This window comes from Malus domestica, chromosome 02 (genome assembly GCF_042453785.1).
Source record: "Malus domestica chromosome 02, GDT2T_hap1".
NCBI classification, from domain to species: Eukaryota; Viridiplantae; Streptophyta; class Magnoliopsida; order Rosales; family Rosaceae; genus Malus; species Malus domestica.
The window spans coordinates 28,600,801-28,622,569 of record NC_091662.1 but is presented as its reverse complement, the minus strand read 5'-3'; the positions used below and the strand labels follow the sequence as shown (position 1 = coordinate 28,622,569).

General features: G+C 35.7%; 1 long non-coding RNA gene and 1 pseudogene across 1 annotated transcript; both read right to left on the bottom strand.

The window, feature by feature from the left end:
* Window positions 1-10,298: 10,298 nt before the first annotated feature.
* Window positions 10,299-12,641, bottom strand: LOC114823778 (uncharacterized). Its single transcript, XR_011574843.1, has 2 exons — window positions 12,221-12,641; window positions 10,299-10,755 (listed from the first exon to the last, which is right to left on the bottom strand). It is a non-coding gene; the product is annotated as an uncharacterized lncRNA (long non-coding RNA).
* A 2,714-nt stretch (window positions 12,642-15,355) lies between these two features.
* Window positions 15,356-17,825, bottom strand: LOC103407275 (pentatricopeptide repeat-containing protein At3g03580-like; annotated as a pseudogene).
* Between the last annotated feature and the right edge of the window lie 3,944 nt (window positions 17,826-21,769).

The window sequence follows — 21,769 nt, the reverse complement described above, 5'->3', positions numbered from 1 at the left end:
TTGCCCAGTTTGTGTTTTTAGGCAGTTTTGAGTGTTTTTAAGTTGTTTTGAATCTTTAGAATCTGTTTTGAGTCCCTTGAGTCTATTCAAATGTTTTTAATTTTGTTTTTATGTTTTTGAGTCAGTTTAGAGGTTTTAGTAAGCCCTCCTAATCCCCGGTTTAGAACGATCTCTACTTGCATTTATACTACAATTTGACAACAAGAGGGTTTAATTTGAGTGCTTAACTTTCATCTCATCAGTGACGCGTATAGAAGATCAGATCTTTTCCTTTCGTTTCACTTGAACCCTCAAATCACTCATTGAAAACAGGCTCCAACTTTCTTCACATATTAATTAAAAAATTCTCCAAATCCTTTCGTCTTTCATCAGTGGTGTCTTCAAGCAAAACCTCCAAATGGCCTAAAATCTCACCCTACAACCTTTCATTGACGACGATTTATAGTAGAAAGGAAGGCAAAACCTCCTTCAAGGACCATCTGAACCTCTTATGTTAGTGTAAAGTCTGGTGGAAACCTGGCCAAGTCATCTACCCGAACTTCCCACATGTACTAGGATTTATCCTTCCTTCTTGGATTTAGGCTTGCACTTCCTTTTTCCTAATCTCTTAAAGGGCATTCTAATATGCTACCATATGGCTATCTACAATTTCTTCAGCAGCCTTTAGACCTATTACCTATTTCGAGTTGCTAAATCACTGGTATGGAGCCGTTCTAGGTATTCAAGAATTCAAAGTGTTGCGTAACATCAGGAAAAGTTTTGACAACCACTGCTACTTTACAGCCAGGCCCAGCCTCATCTGGGAGTCGTGCATCTTAGATGTCCTTTGGCAAAATAGGGATTGGTTTAAGGACATTATGTTAGTCGATGGAGATTGGGAAGGAGGCATAGAAGGAATTATAGTTAGGGCTATCCTTTTTCCCAATCCACAGTTTAACAACGAACTAGAGGACATCAAGACGTGTCAGCTGAAATTAATCAATTGGGCAATGCGTATTCTCGCTGAGCATATCAACTGGAAGTGGTTACTCTCTCCTAGCCTCTTCACTGATTGTGGAAAAGATCTTGTCTCATTTTTAGGTGTTCATCCACAGGCATCCTTAATTATTGCCTTGAACATTTTGATTGTTTTCGACAACACTTTTTTTGTTTCACAATTTAGATATTTAAACGATCACCAATTTGATTGAATTTTTTAGGCGATGGCCTTTGTATGAAAACTTTAAACAAAATGAATGATTCAAATAATGAAATTAAGTAGATGCAAATGAGTTATTCGTGCCGAAGTGACTTACTAAATAGTTACCGCTTGAGCACCCTACATGACACACCCCGTCCCGAAGGAGGGCATGCTGGCCGTCACGTGAGAGTGACGTAACCATTTGCACAGTACGGAAGCTTTAATTATACAATTTATAAGTTGATACACCCGAAGGTGAGTCCTAATTTTGTCCAATCTGTCAGAACCCCGCTGTATTCCTCGTAGTCACCACACCTTTGTGATTCCTGAACCTGGAGGGGCGCAAAACCAAAATTGAGTGGGTCAGTAAAACAATTCTTTTCCAAATCCAAACATTTCTCAAAACGTTGTAACCCCTCTCCGTAAAACCTGTATACTTTCCCAGAAATGTAAAATATAAATATACATATATATTCTCAATACTTCATTTCACTTTTTCAACATTTTTCATATCAGTTATGCCATGCCACATCATCTCAACATTTCTCATATTAATTATGCCATGCCACATCATCTCAACATTAATAAGGTATGAATGCATCAACATAATCATATCAGGTGCAAGAAAGTAATCAACCGTAGGCCCTCTAATAACCCTGTACGGTTGAACCTAAAGCTCAAAATCTATCATTATCACTCTACCGGAGTCACCTCTGTGACCCGTCCGGCCTTCTGCACGCAAGTTACGCTCTAGTGCTTCTCATAAATCATCTGTGCACATAATCTAAGGTCACCCACCAGTCGGAATCTCACTAACACTCTCGCGACTGGTCTGTCGTACCCACTCCGCGTGGACTGTACGACTAGCATCTACTTGGATCCAAGGCGAGCGTGCGATACGGTGAATACTATAAGCACTAAACCATGGTGCAGGATTTGAGCTCAATATATATCATCATCATCATAACAGTAATTAAATACTCACCTGTGCGTCCACCGCACCATTTCATACATATGCATCATAAATCAATTCTTACTTGTGCGTCCACCGCACCAATTCATACATATGCATCATATATTAATTCATGCATGGCATTTCAACTCACATTTCTATATACTTTTCATATCAATTCTATGCATGGTATTTCACTTCCCGTTTTTCCACATAACTCATATGCATTTCATTTTAAACATATTTTCATTTCAATTCAATTTCTGGGAAACGTCAAGTATATATATATATACGGAAAACAAAACTGCCCACTCACCTGGAGTTTGCCCTACAACTCCCTAGCACAATACGCCAAGGCGTCATGACGATCGGCGCCTAAAACAATAATCAATTCCAACCTCAGAATTCATATTGATAAAATATATAACTTATATAAAATACGTCACTACGTAGATTGATCCGGAAGATCCACCCCTCAGATTTTAAATCCATAACTTCCAGAGGTCCACATTATACCTCTAGGACAACATCCTAAAATTTCATTACCATCCAACGGTCGGATCTCCGTCAATTTCCAAAACTAAGTGACGGTTAACATTTTATATTATGGACTTACAATTCCAATTCCGGAAGATCCGCAAATCGGATTCCCAATCTGTAAGTTCCAATAATCCTCAAATATTACGTATTGCAACGTATCAAAGTTTGGTGACGATCCAACGGTCGGATCGTCAATTCACATTTTCACCTAAATGTGAAAATTATAAAACGTTATTTGAACACCTAACCAACAATCCTCAATAACTTTCTCATACGGTGTTCAATTTAGGTATATGAATATACCACAGTGATCTACTCGACGTCACAGACGTCGACATATTTTTAAAATAATTTTATTTTTATTTTTTATTTTTACTGTAGCACCTTCTTCTTCCTTGGGTCGCCGGACTGGTTTTTCCGGCGGCCGTTTTCCGGGCAGTTTTTCAAATTGCCATAACTTTGTCATTTCTCAACGAAATCAAGTGATTCAAAAACGAAAGTTGTAGCCCTTGAAGAGACGAAGAGATTGATACCTACCTCGACTCCTAACTCGCCGGGGATTCGCCGGAAAATTCCTCGAAAGCTCCGGCCAAACTTTGAACTTGTCAATCTCCGTGTTCTTACGTCCAAAAACTTCCAACGAAGCACTCCGAGCTTCCTTGGGACCTCACTAAGCCCGCTGTGATCTTGTTTTAGCCTAAAACGTAGTCATTTAGAAGATCATGAACAGTACCATTTCACGGGAACTTTGAAACTAGGGTTTTTCGAAGCAAAACTTACCTGAAATTGATGTCTACGTGATCGTGGAAGTTCCAGGAATCCAAATGTGGTCTTATCTTGGACGTTTGTTTATGTTTTAGGTGGTTTTGGGTGAGGTTGAGCGTCGGAGAGGAAGAGAGAGAACTGAGAGTGAGAGAGAGTCGTGAGGGAAGAGAGATAGAGAGACAAGGTACGGGAATTGGGGAAGGTTTTGAGGGATGTGGGGATCCCACGTGTCCAACTCAATCCAAATTGTTAAATTTTCGCCCCTTAGTCCCGTTTAAGGGCATTTTCATCTTTTCATGTCCTCGGAATTAAAATTCCGGGACGGGCTGTGACACTATATATATATATATATATATATATATATATATATATAACCCAAGGACAATTAATTTGAGTACTTAACTTGTTTAATGAATAAACTAAAACTACATGTACTTTGATGGTTTTTTCTTTTTGGATTTCTTTATCGACCTATGTATGATTGGAAGTTTCAAGTCTTCAACAAATACAAAAGATTTCTTGGAAATTTTACTAATCTTGACTTGGACATTTGTTTTTGGTCTTTCAACAATATTAAAGTAATCATGATTTAGAGAATGTCTTTGCCATTGCAGTGTAGGATCATTTGTTTAGATTTTTATTTTGTAATGAGACCACAATCACACTTAGATTTAATTAATAAAACTATTGTTATGATTAGATAGGTTAGTATTACTTTACTATTACTTTACTACTTTGATTTTCAATCCTATCATTTTCAAATTGACTTGGTGCTTCTTTTAATTTCATCCATTTACTTGTTAATCAGTTCTATATATATCAGATGTTGATGGGCTTGTTTTTGTCTAACTTTCTTTTTCAATCATTAGTTCTTTTTTTCTTTGATCTAGCTAGTATCTACATCCATCATCCCTTAACATAGTTTTCTTCTCTTTCAAACATAATTAATTATTGTTTCCCAAATTTATGTGAAACTTTGACCACATTATTGTGAGGCATAATAGAAAATTGAATTAGAATTATTATATAAAAAAATTAATAACTTATCCGATAACAAAAAAAAAAAAAAAAAAAAAGTACAATTACTTCCTATTAAATCAAGGGATAACTTGATACAGATCCAATTTTGTGAGTCATTAGTAGGATTAGTCCACTTCATTGAAATAGGTCCAATAATTGAGATTCCACGTATGCTTATTTGTGGTTTGTACCATATTTACCCCTTAGGCTTACAAATTGTAGTAAATACACAAAAAATTCTTAATTATGGGATTATTTGTGGTTTAACTAATCCCTTAATTGTAGGATTAGTTATAGCCATATAATTACCTCAACCCCCAGTCCGTTTCATCCCTCTTTCTTTCCTTCTTCCACACAATTCCCTCCGTTAGATCATGGAATCAATCCTCCTCTTTTTTGTCTCTTCTTTTCATGGGTGATATTTTTATGTTTTCCCTCCAAATTCGTTCCTTTAATGGAGGTATATTATATCATATTTATATTTCTATGTTCCGCCAAGTAGGTTCCCAGAATTTTTCTTCCGATACAATAGGTAGTTTATTTTTGTTTTGCAGGTAGATTATATCTGCTTTGTAGGTATAAAGCATCTTTCTTCCTACACAATAGGTAGTTACTAGATTATATCAGTTTTGTTTTCTTCATAAATAGTAGGTACTTATTAGATAATATTTTAGTTTGAGTATTTAAATATTCAAAATTTAAAAACTGAATAAATGATAAAGAAATTTAAAGAAATTAAATATTTTTATCTGAATGGTTAAAATTGATATCAAAATATGTAATTGGATAACTGGACTCAGTCCAAAAAACTACCTATGTTTTTGGACCTAGATCCAAAAGCCCCTTAAATCAATAGAAAAGGTCTCACAATAATGTGAAAAGCATAGTCGTTATATGGAAATCTCCATATGAATGAAAACAAAATCTAAAATAGAAATTGTTCTAGTATTAAATTTACAAAGTATCGTAAATTCATTAAGTGCAAATCAAGATTGTTCTAGTATTAAATAAGTAAATGATGCCACTTAGTACTACAATCTAGTGGTATTCCTCTTCACTTGTAATTGAGAGGTCTTAGGTTCAATTCTCGCCAAAGGTGAGTTTGAACCACATTATTAAAAGCCCATTATGAGGCTAAGCTCACCCACTCCCGCTTAGTGTAGATAATATCGTTTATTCAAAAAAAAAAATGATAAGCTCGAAAGTATTTATGCATCTGATTATGGTCAACTAAATAGACAAATACAATGTTTCACGAAAACACAAATGTTGATTATAATCAAACAATTTAGTGTTTAGGGTTCAAACTTTTTTAAGCTATTTATATTAACGCTTCATTTTTAAGTGTTCATCCACGGTCATCCTTGATTATTGCCTTGAACATTTTGATTGTTTTCAACAACACTTTTTTTGTTTCTTTTTTGTTTCACAGTTTACTATTTAAACGATCTACAATTTGATTGATTTTTTTAGGAGATGACCTTTGTATGAAAATTTTAAACAAAATGAACGATTCAAATAATGAAACTAAATAGTAAAGTGGACGCAAATGAGTTATTCATGCTGGAGTCACTTACTATATAGTTACCGCTTGAGCACCCTATATATATAACCCAAGGAGAATTAATTTTAGTACTTAGCTTGTAGAAGTTAATGAATAAACTAAAGGGAACTTTAACGAAAAGCACCCGGTACTGTTCACTTTAACGAAAAACCATATTTTTACACTAAAAAGTCAATCATGGTACTATTCACTTTACCCTTTATTTTGTCCTTATAATTAAAACTCAAAGTTTTCAAACCATTTTTATTAGTTTTCCTTAAACTAAAACTACATATACTTTGATGGTTTTTTCTTTTTGGATTCTTTGTTGACCTCCGTATGATTGAAAGTTTCAAGTCTTTAATAAATACAAAAGATTTCTTGGAAATTTCACTAATCTTGACTTGGAATTGTTTATGGTCTTTCAATATTAAAGTATCATCATGATTTAGAGAATGTCTTTGTCATTGCAATGTAGGACCATTTGTTTAGATTTTCATTTTGTGATGAGACCACAATCTCACTTGGGCCTTAATTAATAAAACTATTGTTATGATTAGAGAAGGTTAGTATTATTTTACTACTTTGATTTTCAGTTCTATCATTTTCAGTTTGACTTTGGTGCTCCTTTTAATTTCATTCATTTACTTGCTAATCAATTATGTATCTATCAGATGTTGATGGGTTTGTTTGTGTCTAACTTTATTTTTTCAGTCATTAGTTCTTTTCTTACTTCGATCTAGCTAGTATCTACATCCATCATCCATCATCCATCATCCCTTAACATAGTTTTCTTCTCTTTCAAACATGAACTTAATTAATTACTGTTCCCAAATTTATGTGAAACTTTGACCACATTATTGTGAGGCATGATAGAAAAATGAATTAGAATTATTATATAAAAAAAGTTTAATAACTTATCCAATAAAAAAAAATAAAAAAATAAAAAGTGTACAATTACTTCCTATGAAATCAACAGAAAAATTCTCACAATAATGTGAAAAGCATAGTTGTTATATGGAAATCTCCATATCAATGAAAACAAAATCTAAAATAGAAACTGTTCTACCATTAATTTTATAAAGTATCGTAAATTCATTAAGTGCAAATCAAGATTGTTCTAATATTAAAAGTAAATGATGTCATTTAGTACTACGATTTGGTGGTATTCCTCTTCACTTGTAAGTGAGAGGTCTTGAGTTCAATTCTCGCCAAAGTTGAGTTTGAACCACATTATTGCTAGCCTATTGTGAAGCTAAGCTCACCCTTTCCCCCCTTAGTGCAGATAATATCATTTGTTCGAAAAAATAAAATAAGTAAATGATAAGCTCGAAAGTATTTATGTTTCTGATTACGATAAACTAAATAGACAAATACAATGTTCCACGTAAACGTAAATGTTGATTATAATCAAACAACTTAGTGTTTAGAGTTCAAAAATTTTAAGCTATTTATATGAACTCTTCATTTTTAGGTGTTCATCCACGGTCATCCTTGATCATTGCCTTGAACATTTTGATAATTTTCGACAACACTTTTTTTGTTTCGGAGTTTAGTCGGGGCCCAAAGAGGACAATATCGTGCTACGGCAAAGTCGAGCCTGGGATGTGGTGGGGGCCCGGGCCAGGATGTGACAACCTTTGTATGAAAACTTTAAACAAAATGAACGATTCAAATAATGAAATTAAATAGTAAAGTGGATGCAAATGAGTTATTCGAGCCAAAGTAACTTACTAAACAATTATCGCTTGAGCACCATCTATATATATAACCCAAGGAGAATTAAGTTGAGTACTTAACTTGTAGAAGTTAATGAATAAACTAAAACTACATATATTTTGATGGTTTTTTTCTTTTTTGGATTTCTTTATTAACCTCTATATGATTGGAAGTTTCAAGTCTTCAACATATACAAAAGATTTCTTGGAAATTTCACTAGTTTTGACTTGGAAATTTGTTTATAGTCTTTCAACAATATTAAAGTATCATCATGATTTAGAGAATGTCTTTGTCATTGCAATGTAGGACCATTTGTTTAGATTTTCATTTTGTGATGAGACCACAATCTCACTTGGGCCTTAATTAATAAAACTATTGTTATGATTAGAGAATGTTACTAATATTTTACTAGTTTGAATTTTCAGTTCTATCATTTTCATATTGACTTTGTGTTCCTTTTGATTCATTTGTTTACTTGTTAATCAGTTCTTTATATATCAGATGTTGATGGATTTGTTTGTGTCTAACTTTCTTTTTCAATCACTAGTTCTTTTCAACTTCCATCTAGCTTGTATCTACCTCCATCATCACTTAACATAGTTTATTTTTTCTTTTAAATAGAAGTTAATGAACTATTGTTTCCGAATTCACGTGAAACTTTGACTACATTATTGTAAAAATAGAGATTTGATACATTACTTCAAATGGTGATTGTATTAAATAATTATTATAATATGTAAAAAATTTAATAACGTATCCAATAATTAACAAGAAAATAGTTCAATCATTTCAAATGAAATCAATAGAAAAGCAGAAAAGTCTTCCATAACTACGTAAACAATAAGGAACTTTTGTTGGCATCCAATAAATATCTAGGAACTGAGTAATGCTATGAGATCACATAAATATACCACATTGATGTATCATCTCATATGACAAGTGATGTGTACATGCAACGTCAATTAATTCATCACTTTGGATGTTGTTGCATATGGGCTCCCAAGTATTACACGTGAGATAAATCATGGCTTTTTAGCCAAAATAGCCCTGAGATTGTCATAACTCCTCATTTTAGTCACTAAGATTTAAAATTGATACAAGTGATCATTAAGATTGTCTACCGTCAATTATTTTGGTTCTTCTATGAAAAAATCTTTGTTAAATTGTAGAAACCCCCAGTTCAAGTAGAAGGGTTGATTTGACAAAAGTACACTCAATTTAACGAATTTTTTTTTTACTAAAATGACAAAAATGATTTACTGTGGACAATCTAAGGGACAAAAATCAATCAATTTTAAATTTTAGGAACCAAAGTGATGAGTTATGTCAATCTCAGTGACCATTTTGGCTAAAAGGCCTAAACTCATTAAATGACAAGACATGTATAAATCACTTACCACATTAGATAGTACAACAATGTGGTACAAAAATGTGGGTCCCTAGCATTTTCCCTAAAAACTAGGGGCTCATTTGGAATTGCATCTAAACCATTTTTTTAATCAAAAGAACTTCCAGTAAAAGCGCTTATATTAGATTTTACATAGAAATTTTAAATAAAAATGCAAGTGTTTTTTTAACCTAAAAGCACTTTTTAACTTTTTACCCCAAACATGATCAGAAAGATTTTCGATGTTCGGAAAGAGCTTTTAGTTATTTTCAAAGCACTTCTAAACATTCCCCCTATATATTTGTGGTTATTTGAATATTTCCATATCAAGAAAAACAAAATCTAAACCAGAAGAGTAAAGTGTAGCAAATATCCCTCAACTTTAATCAAACTGGAACAATGGTCCATCAACTAAAAATTCATTATCATTGGTCCCTCAACTCATCAAAACATGTAGCTATGGTCTTCATCATAATTCTATCAAAATGAGTTATGTTAGAATGACCATTACTACAATTGGATTAAAGTTGAGGGACCATTTCTCTAGTTGAATTAAAGTTGAGGGACCTTTGATACAATTTTTCTTATTTGATTTTCCATATTTGTCCCTTGATTTAGCCTCACATGCATGACACGTAACTTATTTCGACGGAAGTTATAACAAAGTTGACAAAAATAACCATAACTGAACGTTTTGATGAGTTGAAGAACCAATGGTAATAGATTTTTAGTTGAGATACCATTGCTCTAATTAGGTTAAAATTAAAGGACCATTGCTATAATTTACTCAAACCATAACTATAATCATTGGAAGTCCCAAATAAACCACAATTATACTTTCCCCCCTCAATGGAAAGCACCAGCCTTATTTTGGGCCTGATTATTGTTCAAGTTAGGCCTGATCCCAAGCCTCATTTTGGCCATGAAATCTATGTACTTTTTTCTTCTTTTTTTTGAGAAAAATGAAATCTATATATGCTTTTTCATTCTTTTCGAATTGAATATACATTCATTCATTCATTCATTCATTCAATCCGTCAAATGTTCCAGTTGGGGATGATTCCTCTCATTTCTTATTTATCAGTTTGGCTCGAGGGGAAAGAGAGAGAGAGAGAGAGAGAGAGAGAGAGAGAGAGAGCACGGAGGAATTGGGGAATCACCCGTAAATAGAGGTGTCGTTCGCATTGTTATAGGTTAAAGACTAGGAACTTAAAAGAAAGGGTCTAATTACAACGATGACTTTCATGTTGTCAGACTGCAAACCAAACGAACATGGATAAAGATCGTCCCACAAAACAGTGTGGGTGTTATGAATACAGAATCAATACTACATTGTACTTCACTTTCATTTGACAGAAAAAACTACATTTTCCCAACATACATTTGCAGTCCAAAAAGAAGGCGAACAGACTGCATTCATGGCCCTCCCCTAAACAACTACTACAATTTCATCATAAACTCACCTCCTCACCTTGCTCGCGAGCAATGGAAGCCGAGAGAATCCCGAGGTCACGATTTAGGAATGTCAAAGCAGATTCACACTCTGAGATTATTCTTGTGACAGATGAGGGCTCGCCAGCAACTGAGTCAGATGATCCAACAGCAAGAGCTGCGTATGAGTCTCTAAGATTCCTCAAGTTCCCCAGGAACTGCAATAAATGCAAGAATTATAAGAAGAGGCCTAGTAACAAGATTCACGGTCATACTAATAGTACTTGTTCAAATCTGGCATCGTTCAGTAATGTGATCTACAATGCTCCACCATACCCAAGTAATCCCACCACACCTATTTCACTCCAGACCCGATTACATCTACAGCAACATGCACACATCCAGACACACACAAAAGGAAATGAGGAAGTAATACCATGTTTGGAGCAAGAGAGAATGGGAGGAGAGAATCCCAACAGACGATTTGGTTATGGTTCTCTCCTACTGTTTGGTTGACTTGTCTGATGAAAAGCGAAGGGAAGCCAAGAAATCCAGAAATGGTTGGACTAAAATATTGCCCTTTGCATAATAACTAGACATTCAGTCTCCCCATGTTAGAGGATAATGCTTTACTGAGCTCTAGAGGAGTGCTTTCCCAGCTCAAGGGATATCTACCCTTCTCATTTTCTCTTCCATTTCCTCCCTCCTACCCCATAACAAAGAAAAGCAAATTTCCCATTCCCCTCCCCCACCCCCACTTCTTTCCTTCACTTTTTTCTCCCTTAAGACAGATAAAAGGTGAACTTGACTAGTGAGCACTGAGCACTGAGCACTGAGTATGTGCTACAAGCAAACAACTACTTTTGTACTTAGTTTTCCATGCTTTGTACTTGGTTTTAGTTTTCCAGGCTTTGTACTTAGTTTTCCATGCTAAGTGAATGGGGCACTATGGATGCTTGAACCGAGGAAAGTCCATGTAAACAAGGGGTGGATTGACCACCACAGCATCCGCATAGGGACAGCAAACACAAGGCACAAATATAAAGGGAGAGAAGAAACGGGTCAGCATAAATCTAACACATCAAGGTTGATAAAAAAAATGTTTGATACTTCAAAAGAATAACCAAAGATCAAGATTACATGTAAAACCAAATGAACGATGATCAAAAGGCCAAGGCTCAAGATCCCAATGTTTGATACTTCAAAAGACAAAAGATCCCCATGAAACCCCTATAAAAACAAGCCAAATGTGGCATGTACAAGCTACTTTCAACAATTTCAACCCAGACCCCTTCCAACACACACCACAGATACCTACCCATCATCAGCCACACATGAAGGTACAGTGCCTATGTTCATTACCTCATATGAAAGAACACACCTGTCCTTGTGAAATTCAATAGTAGAAGAAATTTAGTTGTATATTAAAGTATTGATTAACTACAGAGATACTTCACCGATACAAATTACATAATTACGTATAACAAGAAAATGTCATTTTCTAGACGGGTAGAAACTCCTATTGATTTAGTGGAAAATGAAGTCTCCATGAGGTCTTAATATCATATAAAACCATCACTCACATTAGTGGGTATATGAACGAGCGAATTGCCATTCAAACTTTAGCTGATAAACCTTAAAATGTGCTAGGAAAAAAAATGTAAACATTGGCAAATGAGATACCTTCAAAAGCATCTTGTATGCCTCCAACAATCGATTGGCAGCCGGCCCAAACCCATGGAGCTGGGGTACCTCCATCATGTGTGTCCAGGGACGTATTTCCTAAAAAAGGCACGACATTTCAAGATTGCAGATAAGCATATATACTTCTGGTTCTCCAATCCTGCGAAACTGAACATGCTTCTGGTTCTCATGCCCATGCATAGCGCGCGATAGGCTCATTTTGCTGCCGTATTTGGAGATATGAGTTGACATCCTTGTAGCATATTGGACGAACTAAAAGCTTCATGTCCCTTCCTGTGAAAACGATATGTATATTGGTGTCTGGGATCATCTGTCTAGCAGGCTTTTGTAATGTTGATTTTGGTAGCTTTGCTCAAGATTTTATGTGGGGAACTGCGAACAATTCCGAATAAAAATTGGTGGGTTTTACATGGAGACTGTAGAACATTTTGACGTTATGTTTGCTTTTTATTTTTTTAAGAGTACGGTATTCATTCATTGATAAAAGGGCATTACAAATACATATCATGAAGAACTTGGCCCCAAAAGGGTCTTTGCAAACTAGATCTAAAAATAGTACAATAAAGCATATTGATCGCCCAATGAGTAGACATCACGCACTCTTTCGAGCTCATATGGAGTTGTATGATTACATAGATTAATAAACCGTTAAACTTCGTGTTACAAGAGGATCATGTGAGAACAAAATCTCAAACCATAAAATTGGAATAGGGAGCACGATGCCCATGAGTCCATCGCATCACCTAATAACCATTACAATCGCAGAACACCAAATGAAGTAGATCCAACAAATCAAACGGCTCCACCCTTTAGACATGGATCCCAAAGGGTAACACACCAAAACAAAACTTAAAATCAAGCACTCTCCTATGGAGAGCAATCAAACTAGCAAACTCTCCTATAAAGAGAAATCAAACCAAACTCTTAAGTCAATTCCCAGAAATAATTAAACAGAAACAAAATAAAAGGATAAAATCATGTCGCCACTCCACATCCTTCGGACATCCGAAAGGCATACCACTACATCAGCTAAACCCAAAGTGTTGTACTGACTAAACTTGATCCCAATGCAATTCGACATCTTTCATGGCTTCCCGCTTCAACCCCATATCGAAGGTGATAATTGGATCCAAAGCCTTATGTGAACTATGTACGTGTGTCAAAAGACGACGATTATCACAGTGATTACAACATTTTCACGGTGACAATTCAAAACCAAATAAAGTAAACAAAAAGTGAGAAGGAAGAGATGAAGAATGATTTTTAAGAAGATTGACGCCGACTCTAAAGCCAAAGGCAGGAGCTGGCGGCAGAGAAATTTTCCGCAGCTAGGATTTTTTTAATTCTTAAGAGTCTAGGATGTAGGAATATGTCAAATGCACTTCTATTGAATATCGAAGGTAGGAATATTTCAAATGGACTTCTAACAATTTGAATGAAAATTTATTGGTTTTATTCAAGTGATATTACCCAAACAAAGGACCTCGATTGCAAAATAAAATGTTTTTTAACTACTCGAGATATGCTCCTTGCATAATATATTCAATTCTTAATGATGGTATATTATTTTTAATGGAATTGTTAATTATAGTACTAACAATTTGAATAAAAGATTTATTCGTCTTAAACAAGTGATATCGAACGGATTAACACGGTTGCTAAGATGAATGCTCTCAGCTACTTGATAAGTTCCCTTGCATAAAAAGTGTTTTTGCTAAGTTGAAAATTAAAGGTTAGCTTAGATAATACAGTTCCGATTGTCAAGCAACATTGTAATTTGGATCACGAAAAAGAGTGACAAGGTAGAAGGAGCAGATTCAAATAGGAAGGTTCTCCCGACATTGGGTCAAAATGCGGAACTTCAAAGACTTGGTTCTGGTTTTATACCCTACGACCTTCAGAATCTAGCTCTAACTTTCCAAAATAGTAATGTTGAGTTGCCAGATTTTTGGAAAAAAAAAAGGAATTTACAACGGTAAAATCTGAGCCATCCAAGTGAACTGACTAATGGCTGAAAAGAATTCAGTTTTACTATCAGAGTGTTCAACTGTGGCTGTCAAGACTGTCGGTCAACAACGGCATTACCGCCAAATTTTGAACTTTTTTAGAAGCTTTCCACTTAGCGTCTGCAATCTCAGGTTCTGCAGTAGTTAGCCTCTGTAGAGTGAGCTGGAGAGATTGTTCATATGGACGCCTGGACCCGAGAATCGCATAAATCCTCTTGAGAATTTCACATTATCTGCGAGCGACACATCCTCGTGTTGCCTCTGCAATCAGAGCCACTTGATAAATAAACAAGATGAATTTTCAAAGTTCTGTTTATTGAAGGAAAGCAGTAATCCTCAATATTTTCAGAACTGAAGCCACACATTGTGCAACAGATAAAAAAAAAATACCAAATCTTGCAATTAAAATTGTAGTCTCTTGAATCGTACTAAGCCAAAATTTACACAATAAATTAATTTACACAATAAATTAAAATCGTTAAATTAATTATTAGTTAGAATTAAGAACAAAGGAGCTTCAAGTCAGTTTTTTTTTGTTGTTAAAAGTACACAACTAAATCTATGAATAAGCAAGAAAAAGAAATGAAAATCTCTTGAAATGAACAATCTAACCTCGGATCAGTGAATTCGGGTCTGCTCTAAATTCAGAACCCTCTCCTTCGAACATTGGACCTACACCATATGGTAAGACAAAAAGCAGACTTAATGATGCTATGTAAATTAAACAAGAGAGAGACAAGTGTAAATCAGGCTTTATTATCATAGAAGCATGACTGATGAACCTAAAGCTTATACAGCATTCAACAAGATACCATCAACATTAAGCAACATGAAAATATAAAAATGCAATATCTCATTCTTAAATAGCGTTTGTTCATATGAGTTGCCTATGAGGGAGAAGTGTACTTTGAAGTTTTCAGATTTGCTAATTCGATGAACATACAAAAGAAAGATTTGGAAAAGGAAAGAAATGCAAAAGTTTCCCACAAAGCCAAAGGGTTATTCATCAGCCATTACCTTCCATGGCAAGCCCTCCCCTTTTCTACGTCTTTTTTCTCATCCATCTCCGAAGTCATGGTGGGAGAAGTTGCAAATCAGCATATCTTCCTTTCCCAACAAACCCAAAAGTAGCCCCGACAAACGTTTTGACCTCTATACAATTTTAAGAGGGACTATCCTCAGACTTTCTTTTGAATCTCCATCCAGCTAAATCCAGGATCTTTTGTGAGTCCTTTAGCTTGCATGCATTTCCGAATTCTTCTCACTTGATCCCACTTCCCTAAAGCTGCATATACATTTGAGACCAAAACATGATACCCTGTATCATTAGAATTCAATTGAATTATCTGTTCTGAGACACGTGCAGCTATATCTGTATCTCCACTAGCTCGACAAGCACTAAGTAAAGATCCCCATATACTCGCATCTGCCTTCATTGGCATTGAATGGATAAAGTCCTCTGCTTGAGCTAATAAGCCACACCGTGAGAGGAGGTCAACTACACAAGCAAAGTGTTCGATCCTAGGTTCAAGTTTGCAGTTCTTCATCCGGTTGAAGTAAGCCATACCTTCTTCTACTAAACCTGAATGGCTACAAGAAAATATGACAGCAAGGAAAGCAAGATGATCAGGAAGGACACCTGTTGCTTCCATTTCTGCAAAAGTTCTTACTGCTTTCACTCCGTCACCATATGTCCCATAGGCAGAGATCATGGAGGTCCATGTCACCACATCCTTCTTTCTCATATGCTCAAATACTCGTATGGAGTTTTCCAAACTACCACAGCTAGAATACATTTCTATTAGTGCATTCCCAACAGGGACATCTGAATGAAATCCTAACCTTAAAATGCACCCATGGATCTCTTTTCCTTGTTGCTTTGCAGCAAACAAGGAACACACAGGCAAGATACCTAACATGGTGGCCACATCGGGCATCACTCCCTCATTCCTCATTCTACGAATCATTCTTAACCCTAAACTACAATCGTCATAATGAATGCAAGCAGCAATTACGGTATTCCATGTTACTACATCACGAACTTCCATATTCTCAAATACTAGTAGCGAATCCTTTATTTTGCCACATTTAGCATATATATCTACAAGAGCATTGTTGACGATAACATCTAAATTGAATCCCAATTTTACCGTATCACAGTGGATCATTTTCCCCTTGTCCACATCTGCTAGCTGGGTAGAATTTGACAGTATCATCACATAACTCACAGAGTCAGGTTTCACGCTACTCTTCATCGCCTTAAAAAGGTTGAACCCTTCATCAGAACAACCATTAAGAAAATAACTATTGATCAATGAATTCCATGACACAGCATCCCTACATTCCATATGATCAAATACTTCTTGTGAAGCTAATAAGTTTCCACATTTTGCATACATATCAATAAGTATGTTATTTGCCATAGTATCAAATTGAAAAGCACTTCTTTTCATGTAGTCATGAACATATCTTGCAAGTCCCAGATCCTGTAAATGAGCACAAGCACGGAGAACAGAAGTGATTGTTAGCAAATCAGGTGTAAATTCATTCACCATTTGCCTAAACAAATTTATTGAGTCTTTAAACAACCCCAACTGAGAGTACCCACAAATCACAGTGTTCCAACTAACCGAGTCCCTAACAACCATCTTCTCAAAAAGACATTGAGCATCTTTTAACCAACCAAATTTGAAGTACATTGAAAGAAATCCATTGCTTACTAAAACATCAGCATGGACCCCAATCTTCTCAACCAAAGCATGAACTATCTAACCCTCTTTAACATCAACCAAGCCTCCGCACGCAGGCAAAACACCAGATATGGAAAAAGAATCTGGTAACAACCCGTCCATTCTCAGCCTACGAAAATTTTCCAAAGCTCCCTCCCAATATCCATTCGAACTGTAGCCCGAAATCACAGTATTCCACGACACAATATCCCTTTGAGGCATTTGCTCAAACAGTTGCCGTGCTTTGCCAAGTTCACCAAATCTACAATACATGTCTATCACTGCATTACCAATGTACAAGTCTGATCCAAAACTCATTTCGGAAACACGCTGATGAACAATCATGCCCATTTCCAGATCACATAACGCAGCACAGGCATTGATCACTGAAGGAAATGTATACCTATCAGGTCGAACATTCAATTTATCCATTTCAGTGTAGTGGTCAAGAGCTTTTGAGTAAAACCCATTGTGGATAAGCGCTCTGATGATTGAATTCCATAGGTAGGCATTGCTTTTGGGAAGAGCTTGGTGGAAAACTGAGAGGGAGGAAATGGGGTCTCTGAGCTGAGCATATTTGCTTATGAGTTTGCCGGAGAAGAAGACGGAATGGTGTAATCCTGAAGTGACAATCTGTGAGTGGACTTTGTGTAATTCAGTGCAGTTTTTAGCAGAGGAAAGAGCTTTTGAGAATAACGGATACACAACTTCTTTGGTACGGCAACTTGTACTGCTCAAGTTTCCAGTTTTCATGAGTACGGATCGAAATGACGGCTCAAAGTTTGGCCCAGCGTCGATGTTTTGAAACAACGGAAAAACATAAAAGTAAAATTTTACAACGTGAGGATGTGTCCCACAATGGCGTCTCCGGGTTAATATCCAACGCGCTATTTATGTCTCGTTTGATACGTCTATCAGGGGTTATGTTTAGTCCGAATCAAAGTTACGTAAGAAATTATTTTTAAATGAATAGTGGTAAGCCATATTTATATATCATCTGCAACTGTATAGGCTATTTTTTAGCCCTTCAATAATTTATTATTTATAAATTTGTTATTTAACTTTATTGGATAATTGAATTAAACTACTATATTAAAATAAATTTATCATGACATATTTTGAGTGTCACTTGTTACTAAATGAATAAGGTTATCCGGATATATTTTGAGTGTCATTTGAATAAATATTGAAAAATTTAAATTTAGATTATTGGTAGAGGTAAGAGAAGAGTGTGTATGAAAAGAGTGTTTGATGTGAATAGAATGTGAAGAATTGGATTAAAATGAGGTAAGATAATGTGGAATGATGAAAATGATGTGAAAAATGGTGTATAAATGACTTAGGTATTTATAGAAAAAAAAATAGATTTTAAAATTTTTTCTTTTTTAAATTTCGTCCTTATAAAAAAAAACCCAACAAATGGGCTGCAAGGCGGACTCAATATGCCCAACCCGATGGTCAAATTGCTCTAATTTGGCTTGGTAAGATCCATTTGGTTTTGGCCCAACTTTCCATCAGAGTTGGGTTTTGTAAAGAAAAAGGTTAAACTATAGCCATCTCCATTGGAGATAGCCCTTTTTTTAAATTCGGACTAGCTTAGATCGGAGTAGTGTTCCACGTTTGGTTAAGTAAGGATTTTTTTTTTATATTTTTTTTAACAAACATATTATCTACATTAAGGGGTGGGAAAGTAGGTTAAACCTTACAATGGGCTAGTGAATGTGGTTCAATTTCACCTTTGTCAAGAATTGAACCTAAGACATCTCACTTACAAGTGAAGAGGAATACCACTAGACTTTAGAACTAAGTGGCGTGAGTGAGGATTATACTTGAAGCAACTTTTCTCCATTAAATTGCCCTTTTAATTAGGTGGTTTAATTCCCACACCTAAGAAAAACAGCTCCGCCCATCCAAATCAGTGGGGCGATTCAATGGGCCCACCCACCCCAGACCTATTGATCGGGTCATTTTTGTCCGCTTTAGTGTCGGAGTGGATCTAATGTTAGCATGAGGTTAACCACGTTTATTTTTTATTTATTCATTTATTTATTTTTGCGTCAAGCACGTGGACTTCACGAGTGAGTGAGGGAGCGTGAGCTGACTGGAAAGTGGCAGTGGGACCTGCGCTATAGGCGCACTTAGCCTTCTAGCCTTCTGCACATATGGCTGTTGGATGAATCTGACTTTTTAATTCAGAAAAAAAAAAATGAAAAACATTTGAAAAAAAGGGTTTGGGCCCATGTGGCACAATCTGGGTTGTTTGATTGCAGAAAAATGTAAAAAAAAAAAATGAAAACATCTGAATAAAATGACTCACTTGGATTAAAGATCTCATTAGCACGGTATTAGCAATCTTGTTTTTTCGTGTGGATTTTTAATAACCCCTCTAGTCTCGCATTCCTCCTCTCTGCAACAACAGCTGCCCCTGACTAGTAGCAGCTGCAACGACTTGGTCAAGTCGATAATCACCGACAAGCACAAGACGTTGTCGTCGATCTGGTCACTGGTCGGTAGTGCTTCCATGATGATGATCATGTTCAGGTGAAAAAGCTCGCCTATTGGATTCTAACAGAACTCACCATGGGGTTTTAATTAACAATTTTTTCATTATGAGGATCACATTGAAAGTGTCGTCTCACCACAGGGACCAAGAAAAAATTTGGCCAAAACAAAAATCTAAAAAATAAAATCCAGTGAGAAAAATAGAGCATAAATGTCAATCTATGGTTAAATATAAATCTAGGTTTTATTAATTATACTGTCAAATTTCGGAGTTGACCCATTCACGAAAGTTGTAAAAGTTGTCATCACAAGTGATTGCATATATATATATATATATATATATATATATATATATATATATATATATATATATATATATATATATATATATATATTTTAACATTTTCGCACTTCTATGTTAGTTATTATTATTTTTTTTCACTCAAACGAAAAATATTATTCATGAAGGTTTGAAGGATTTTAAAAATCTAAACGACAACGTAACAATTGTCTAAGCATAGAGAATGTAATCACGAGCATTTGTACATTCTTTCACATTTTTCATACTTGCATATTAATTATTAGGAATTTTTATTTATTTTGGGTCCCAATAAAAAAACTATTCATGAGGGTTTGTAGTGTTTTAAAATTTCAAGTGACGAAGTACCCATCGTCAAAATGTAGATGATGTCATCACGCGTTTGCATATTTTTCACATTTTTTACAATTGTAAATTAATCATTATGAATTTTTTAATGTGTTTTGAAAATTTTTATACTCCTTTATGGGAGATTAAATACTATGGCTATTGTAGTAATGTTTTTTTAGTAGTTTAAATTAATCAAACTAACTTTTCTCTTAACGTGTTGAAATGGGTGACCCGCGAACAAACCGACTGGTTATCCGTGTTAAGGATACAATAGGACCACCAACTAAGCCTATATCTGATTAAAAAGATTTCTTATCTGTTAAGATATAGTTGGTAGAGTAGGTGGTTGTATCTATATATATTGTATTGTACATATTCTGAGTATAATGAAAATCATTCTATTCAATCCTCTCTCTCTCTAAAATTCTTTCTCTCTCTATCTCTAATTGTTCTCTCAAAGAATCATGAGTTTCTACATGGTATCAGAGCCGTTGTCTACCGACTTCGATCCACCGCTTCCATCTTCTTGAATTTTCTCACCTCTTTCTCTTCTCCCAAACATATCTTCTCTGCCCTAATTTCTTCAATTTCTTGAAATTCTTGAATTTTTCTTCTCTACTCTTCTGGATGGCTGCGACCTCTTCTTCTCCGGCTGCTTCATCTGGTTCTCATGTCGACGGTCCAAATCTGTCAGCTCAATCTCTCTCTTCGATTACCGTTCAGAACATTACTGGTATGGTGGCGACGAAACTCACTCGTCACAATTACATCACCTGGCGTAGTCTCTTCCTCCCTGTTCTGAAGCGATTCAAGCTTTTAGGGCTTGTCAATGGCACTGATGTGTGTCCTTCTCCGTTTGTGCTTGATTCTTCCGGCGCTTAAATTCCTAATCCGGTGTATGAGACTTGGTGTGAACGCGATCAACTCTTGATGATTTGGATCAATTCGACTTTATCTAAAGATCTCCTTCCTTTGACGGTTGGCATGGATGATTCCAAGTCTATCTGGCAGTCTCTTGAACGTCGTTTTTCTGGTGCTTCTCGCACTTATATTCACAGCTTACACTCGAAGATCCAAACAATTTAGAAAGGTGACTCCTCGATGACGGATTACCTCAACTCTCTCAAGGAGATCTCTGATAAACTTGCAGCGGCTGGCGATCCGATTTCTGAATCCGATCTTGTTGCCTACATCCTTTCTGGTCTTTCTGATGAGTATGATTCCTTCGTTGACTCTATTGAAACAAGAACTGAGGTTATCAACACTGATGAACTTCATGGCTTACTTCTTAGTAAGGAAATTTCTCTTCAGAAACGAAAGACCAAAGCCTCTTCTTCATCATCTGCACCATTTCACGCCTATACGGCTCAACAAGGTTCTTCTGGTGTCAACTCTTACCGAGGTAATTCTTGAGGTCGCTTTCAGAATCGTAATTGCTATCATAACAATCGCACGTTTGGAGGCAATCGTCCTACTCATAACACCTCTAGTGGTCTTCTTGGCTCGGGTCCAAATTCAAGATCTACAGGATTTGGTCAGCACAATAATACCTCTTACTCTGGCCGGTTTTTTCAGTGTCAGTTATGCCTTAAATCTAGTCATGAAGCTCTCAATTGTGAGAAGCTCTCTCAGTTTGCCTCTC